The following is a 6,758-nucleotide window of genomic DNA, read 5'->3' as shown; positions in this document are numbered from 1 at the left end:
GCATCTCCCTCTCCATCTACCTGCTAAACCCTCCCTCTCATTCTCACACACTCCTGGATCTGCCTCTTCATCTACCTGCTAAACACTTCCTCTCACTGTCACATTCCTCTCTCCTCTCTTCTTTCTATCCCTGTACCCTCTTCCATTGTTCACTGTCCTCCCTCAAAAATACCAAGTCTACCGTAAGCCAAGATCTACAGCAACTACCTCTTCATCTACCTCCTCAATCTTCCATTTCAATGTGAACGTCCCTTCCCTGACCCTAACCCTTCCCTCCCACTCAACTTCCCCTATCAACCAAGCCCACCCTGATTACAAGCTAATGTAGTTGTCTTCACATCCACCTTTGCCTCTATTGCATCCCACAACACTAATACCCAACTTCTACAAGCTATGGAAAAGACTCTAGCATACCCAACTTCTTGCAAGCTATGGAATTGAATATTTATTTTTCATGTAAGGTGGAGTCACATCACAAACTTTCTAGTTGGAAGGACACAGAAGGGTGCCCCTGGACCACAGGTGGAAACTCCATAGCCATGAGACAGAGATGGATCCCAACCATAGGAAGGTCAAGTATGTCAGGCAATGGCGATGTTACTTTACACAAGGGAACTGGTTTCAAACCTGAGTGTATTTGAGGCAACATTTGAAGAATTTAGATCTGTACTCTATACATGCCGATCATGTATCCATAATGCCCAAAGCTATCGACATAGCTTTTACTTTGTAATCTCATAAAATCATGTTTGAGGTGGTCTGCAATGGACATGGTTTTGTAACAACAAGCTCTATGGCTTTAATATATGAAATCCTTGATCTTTCAAATTAGTTTCCATGTAGCAATTTCTTTGAAGATTTGATTCTTACTGAGGGGTTTGATGCTTATACAAGTGTGTCACATGAATACGATAAATTATTGGTGAATACTAGGGGTTCATAACTAATATAGAAAGTGTTGAACCAATGTTGAGAATTATTCTAGTGGGGAGGATTACCCATCACTCATAAGCCTGCATCAAGATGGGCCATGTAATTGCATCATGGTAGAATTTCTGAGGCTGCAAAACTATATCAACCAATGCTTCAAAGGTAGGGGCTAGTTGGTTGGTTTAGGAGAGGAGGCAAGGGTGCCTATTCATGCATTGGATGGAAAAGAGGCATGGGATGGGTTTAGAAAACCTTTATTATCTCTCTCTCTCTCTCTCTCTCTCTCTCCCCCATATCTCTTTGCTTTCAGCTAGCTAGCCATGTATGATCAATTATTTTTTGCATAAACTTATAGAGTAGTGTTTTGTATTAATAGAATATTGGCTCCTTTATGGGTAGCTTCTTTAAGAATCAATTATCTCTCTCTGTATCTCTCCTTTTTGTGCATGTTATGGTCATTTGCTTCAGTTCTCTTTCGCTAGTAGGCCTTTGTGAGACTAAAAAGTGTTTTGTACAACCAACCAAGAAAAGCACCCCCTTTTTCTTTAGAGACCAGAACTAGAGCATACACACTATGGGGCACTATCTTGAAAATCAAATGGGGGCTTGCAACGCGCCATGGTATGAGATAGCTATTATTGCATGGTTGAGTGAAGTTTGAACATCCTGTAGGACCATGTCAACCGAGCCAAAGCAAGCTGGCACAGATAGAAGGCAAGGCAAGGGATGCATAGGCCTTGGGAGGCCAAAAAAATCCTGCCACAGGGAGCGCATTTGGCCTTCCATAGGTCTATGGAAGGCCCAAATGCGCTCCCTTGTGGCAGGATTTTTTTGGGCCTCCCAAGGCCTATGCACCCCTGCCTTGCCTCCTACTCTTTGTGCTTGCTTAGTTTTGGGCATGGTGGCCTTGGGCCTCCAGGATAACCCAATGAACATCCATCCAAAGAAGCATTTTACAAAACTATAGCTCACATGATATATCTAGAGAAAGAAAACTCGTCCTCTACTACAAATGGATATAGATGGCTCACCATGTGCATGATGCATTCTCTACTCATTCTCTGCTATACAGATGGCTCAAAGTATACATGATGCATACTCAATTAGCAAGCAATCCAAGGAGTAACTTGTCTTGGGTTTGATCCATGTATCATGTCATTTATCCATCATAAGAGTGTATCCTCAATAAAGGGGCAATGCCCTTGAGTTCCAAAAGGGTCTCTCTCTCTCTCTCTCTCTCTCTCTCTCTCTCTCTCTCTATCCCTAGTTATCTATCTATTTATCTATCTTTGTGTTTTTTATCTACATGTGTATCTATCTATCTATTTATGTATCTATCTATCAAATTATCTATCCATCTATCTATCTATCTATTTATGCATTTATCTATATCTATTTGTCTTTTTGTTTGTTTATCCTCCATCTATCTATGTACAATATATATATGTATATCCCCTATCTCTATCTTGTTTGCTCGCTCTCTTTTCTTTATTTTGATTTCATAGTCTGTGTTCCTTGGGGATTTCAAAGAACACAAGCTTATGGTTGAACTTACACAAATTCATATCAAATACAACATAATAGCATGCCATTGCATTATTCATGGCAAAAGTAGAACGAAGTGTTTGAACAATGCCAAGAGGGGATTCATGTGTGTGCTTGCAAACATGACGGAATATGATTGTTGTATCTTTCTTGGATTAGGTTTGAGTGTGTTCTTTCAAAAATTTGAAGCCTGCCAAATATATTGAGATAAACTCTAAGTGCTCATGAACTAAATGTTTGTTCAATGCCAAAGGAGGTTCATGTCTATGCCTGCAACACAAGGAAATATGATTGCTCTACCTTGCTTATATTAGTCTTGAGTATGGGATTCTTCTAAGAATTTAAAGCTTGCCACCATTTTGAGATAAACTTTAAGTGCTCATACAACAGAAAATGAATCAAACCTGACCTTTGAGATTAGATGGCTTACTAGATCTACATGTAGGCACATTGAAAAGGTATACTTACTACCAAAAAATCAATTTACTTGATCAATTCACTTATGAGCACCAAAAATTTGGCAGGAAGCACAATACCCATCCAAGATTAGATGAAACAAAAATTGATCACAAGCACAACATCATATAGTTGAAGATTAACTAGAGTGGACAAAAATGTAATGAAACAAGAGTGCTTTCTATTCAAGTAGTTTCATTACAAAGTTTGTAGCTTAGCTACAATAATAGTGATAGCCGTTTTCCGGCTTTGCATAATTGCCGTAGTAAGCTACCTCACCCTACTAAATTCACCCAAACGCTATGGCTATCCCTACCATTTCACTGTACATAGGCGTGTGTGAGTTAGGGGGCTTTTCCCATATCTTCTTAAAAACCCTCAGCTAGCTAGTCACGGGGCTAGTTGAGCCAAAAAAATAAAAAATAAAAAAATAAAAGTATATTATGGCCTCTTTGTGTGTAAATATATATTTCATTGTATATATGGCCTAAATATAGGGATTTTTTATAATTATTTTGGTATTTTATTTAAATATTTCTACTTAGGTGTGTGTTTTATTAAACCTATGTACACCTTCTTTCATCCTCTTACACCATAAGTATATTTTTTGCCAATATGTACATACTCTAACCTTATATTTTTCCTTTATACAAATCACTCCCACATTTTCACCCTCACCCTCGTGAAAACAAAAAATTGATTTCTACTCATTGGTCACGTTTATTATATTATTTACTTGCATACCTTTTTCTCTTTCACCCAAAATAATTCAAAGAGGGACCATATCATATGATTCCAATATCTTTCCATATCCATAACTCCTCCATACTTTTATTATTATTTTTACTCATTATTCTAACACCATGTGCTCATTGAGCTAAAGTCCATGAATAGTCCATACACTAGTCCCACCATGTATATATTTCTTTATCACCAATAATCCTCCTCCATGCATGGGTCAAGGGCAAACTTGAATGCTTTGTATTATAATATGACAAAGGAGGGCTCACTCTTGGATGCATTGTACAAATTCAACAAAGGAGGGGGCCACTAAAAGACTTTTGCAGGCATAAAAAACAGGCTTTTTGGTGAGAATTTTGGCACCTATCTCCAGTCGAATTTGGAGCGGTGGTCAAAAGAGAAATGTAGCCCCGCTCTGAATAATCACCTCAAATTTTTTCATGATTTTTGGAGCTACCAACGGTGAGCTATGATTTTTTTGATGGACCCCAGTCTGCCCACTTTTCTCACAAGTAGCCCTTAGTCTTCTCTCACCCTTCCACAACACCTACTCACTCTTACACATCCCTCCCTCTCCTTCCCTCACTCAAACCTGCAATTTCCATGGCTTCTCCCACCCTCTTCACCATTACCCTTCTCTCTCATCCCTATAGTTCTTTTATGAACCTCTACATACATACACCCTCTCCTCTCCCACCCTCTTCACCATTACCCTATCTCTCATCCCTATAGTTCTTTATAACTCTCTACATACCATACACCCTAACTCCATGTCTCTCTCTAATTGCTTCTATGTTACAATTTTCATTTATCTCTCCTAAAAATCTAAAAATTCAGCATCTTAACCATGAAACTTCTGCAAATTGAGATTTTTGCTCAACAAATCCTCTTTTCATCGTGGTGGCAACCGTGGCGGCGGCGTAAAGAAGCGAAGAAGAAGAAGAAGACCAGCGTTCATTTTTTCCACAATCTACACAGGGTGAGTTCAAGCTTCTTCAAAGCTTCACCATCTCAATGATTTCTCTTTAATTCACCCCTCTTCCTTCATCAAATCAACTCACTCTACCCATTGTAAATGTAACATTAACTTTCTAGTGATTACTAACGACTAACATACTAACACAAAATAGCATTGACCTAACCATAAAAGACACCTCACCTCAAGACATGTATATAAATCTCTCTCTCTCTCTCTCTCTCTCTCTCTCTCTCTCTCTCTCTCTCTCTCCCTCTCCCCTTCCTTAAAACTTACTTTCACCTTATCTACCATCAATAATGCTCTCTTTTGAGCCACACCCATGACTCAAGCAGACAAAGAAGGCCCCAATGTTTTGATATTCAAAAAATCATAATCCTGATTTGTTAGCTTGTAAATTAGGATTTCCAATAATTCTTAATATGGGGTCTCCAACCTATAAATAGGCCCCTCTCCTTCTTGTAAAACAACCTCCAATATCTCACATAGCACCCCAACACTCTATGCGTGAGGAGAGACTTAGGTGTAGCAACCACTTGTGAGCTTCACTCTTGGTGTGAGAGAAGCCTTCAAGCTACACATTGCAAGTGAGAGAGCGTGAGTTCTAGAAATCTCAAAACCACTATTGTATATGCTCCTTCATCATCAATAAATTGAGGTTTGGTGCATCAAAGGCGTGATTCGATGTTCAAATCTTCGTCCTTCCATTTGTGCAATACGGTTTGGTGAATTCAAGGTGACTTGTGTATTTTGAGTTTTTATCAGTTGATCTTGATTTTAGGAAGTGTTTAGTGTGTTTTTCATTGTCAATTTTGTGTCCATTGTAAGAGGGTATTGTGGTGAGAGGTCTCCCACACCCTAAGACAGTGGGTGTGTGTTTTGGCAATGTTTAGCAATCACTAAGCATTGAGTGAGTTTTGTACAAATTCTACGATAGCAACCTAACGAACCATCTCCATTTGCAAGTCACAAATAAGGTATTATGCAAGATCCTTTTCTCTCTCTCTTACCTTTGCTCTAGCTCTCTCTGATCCATTTTGTGTGTGTCTTGGTGTGAGGTTGCTTGTATGTGTTGTGTGGTGCATCTTCTTGGTTGTACCAAAAATCTCCCTTGTGTCCTAGTTCGCATACCATAACTAGGTGGTGCCCCTATCTTGTTTGGGTTTGGCTGTGGGTTTGTTGTTTTGTTGTGCTTGTGGTTGCCCCAGCCCCAATTGAGCAGCACGGGAGCCTTGAGGGGTGTTTAGAGGCCGCCTTTCTTGTTGCCCGCCCCGGACCGCCTCAATAGCTTGGGATGTTATGTACTGGATCAAATACATTGAATGGAATATAGATTGAGGCAATTGCTATGCTCTTAGCAAGGCTTGTCTCATCATTGATAACTCCATGGACCTCCATATCCACAAGTATACACATCAAACAAAGACTATTTAGAATGATCTTCTGATTGGAGAAGTCTCACTTTCCACTTGACACCAAACCAGTTGAGCCAAGCATCCACTGCAATAACATCCTGTAATACAACAAATATGGTGTTAGCTACTATAGTTTTAAATTAATATACATTGTTGAGTTATATAGATTAGTTCTTATCTATAGCATGGACAACCATAAAGGTACCCGAGAGGCATTCAAGCGGTTGCTTTGCAAGTCAGCTAGATAAAAAAATACATTCACAAATACCGTTGTCAAAAAATATGAACACATGCAAATTAAAGAGGACATACCCATAAGATGACTTAGCATTAGACTTACAATGAGGTGAAAATTGGTTTGAAGCTCTCTGCAAGTGGATCTCAGCTACACTATACACATGTTGAGTGATGGCCACCATTTCAGGTTTTGTTTTGAAAGCCATTAGTCTTCACTTCCAATGGCGTTCCAGTATGCCTCGACATTGTACTCCATGAGGACCAACACTGAACGGTTGCATGTAGACCCATGAGCCTTGCTAAATACCTGTGGGATCCATTCCACCTTCAAGCTCTTTGTGTTGTGCAGTATGACATTTTGTATCTCCAACTTGGGTTTTCTATGCGTGGTATGGGTGGACATTCTTGGGAAGTGATCGGGTGGCCACACAGTAGAGAGAGATTGGGAAGGGGGAGGG

This window comes from Adiantum capillus-veneris, chromosome 1 (assembly GCF_014529385.1).
Source record: "Adiantum capillus-veneris isolate H3 chromosome 1, ASM1452938v2, whole genome shotgun sequence".
Lineage (NCBI taxonomy): Eukaryota > Viridiplantae > Streptophyta > Polypodiopsida > Polypodiales > Pteridaceae > Adiantum > Adiantum capillus-veneris.
This window is presented reverse-complemented; position numbering follows the sequence as displayed.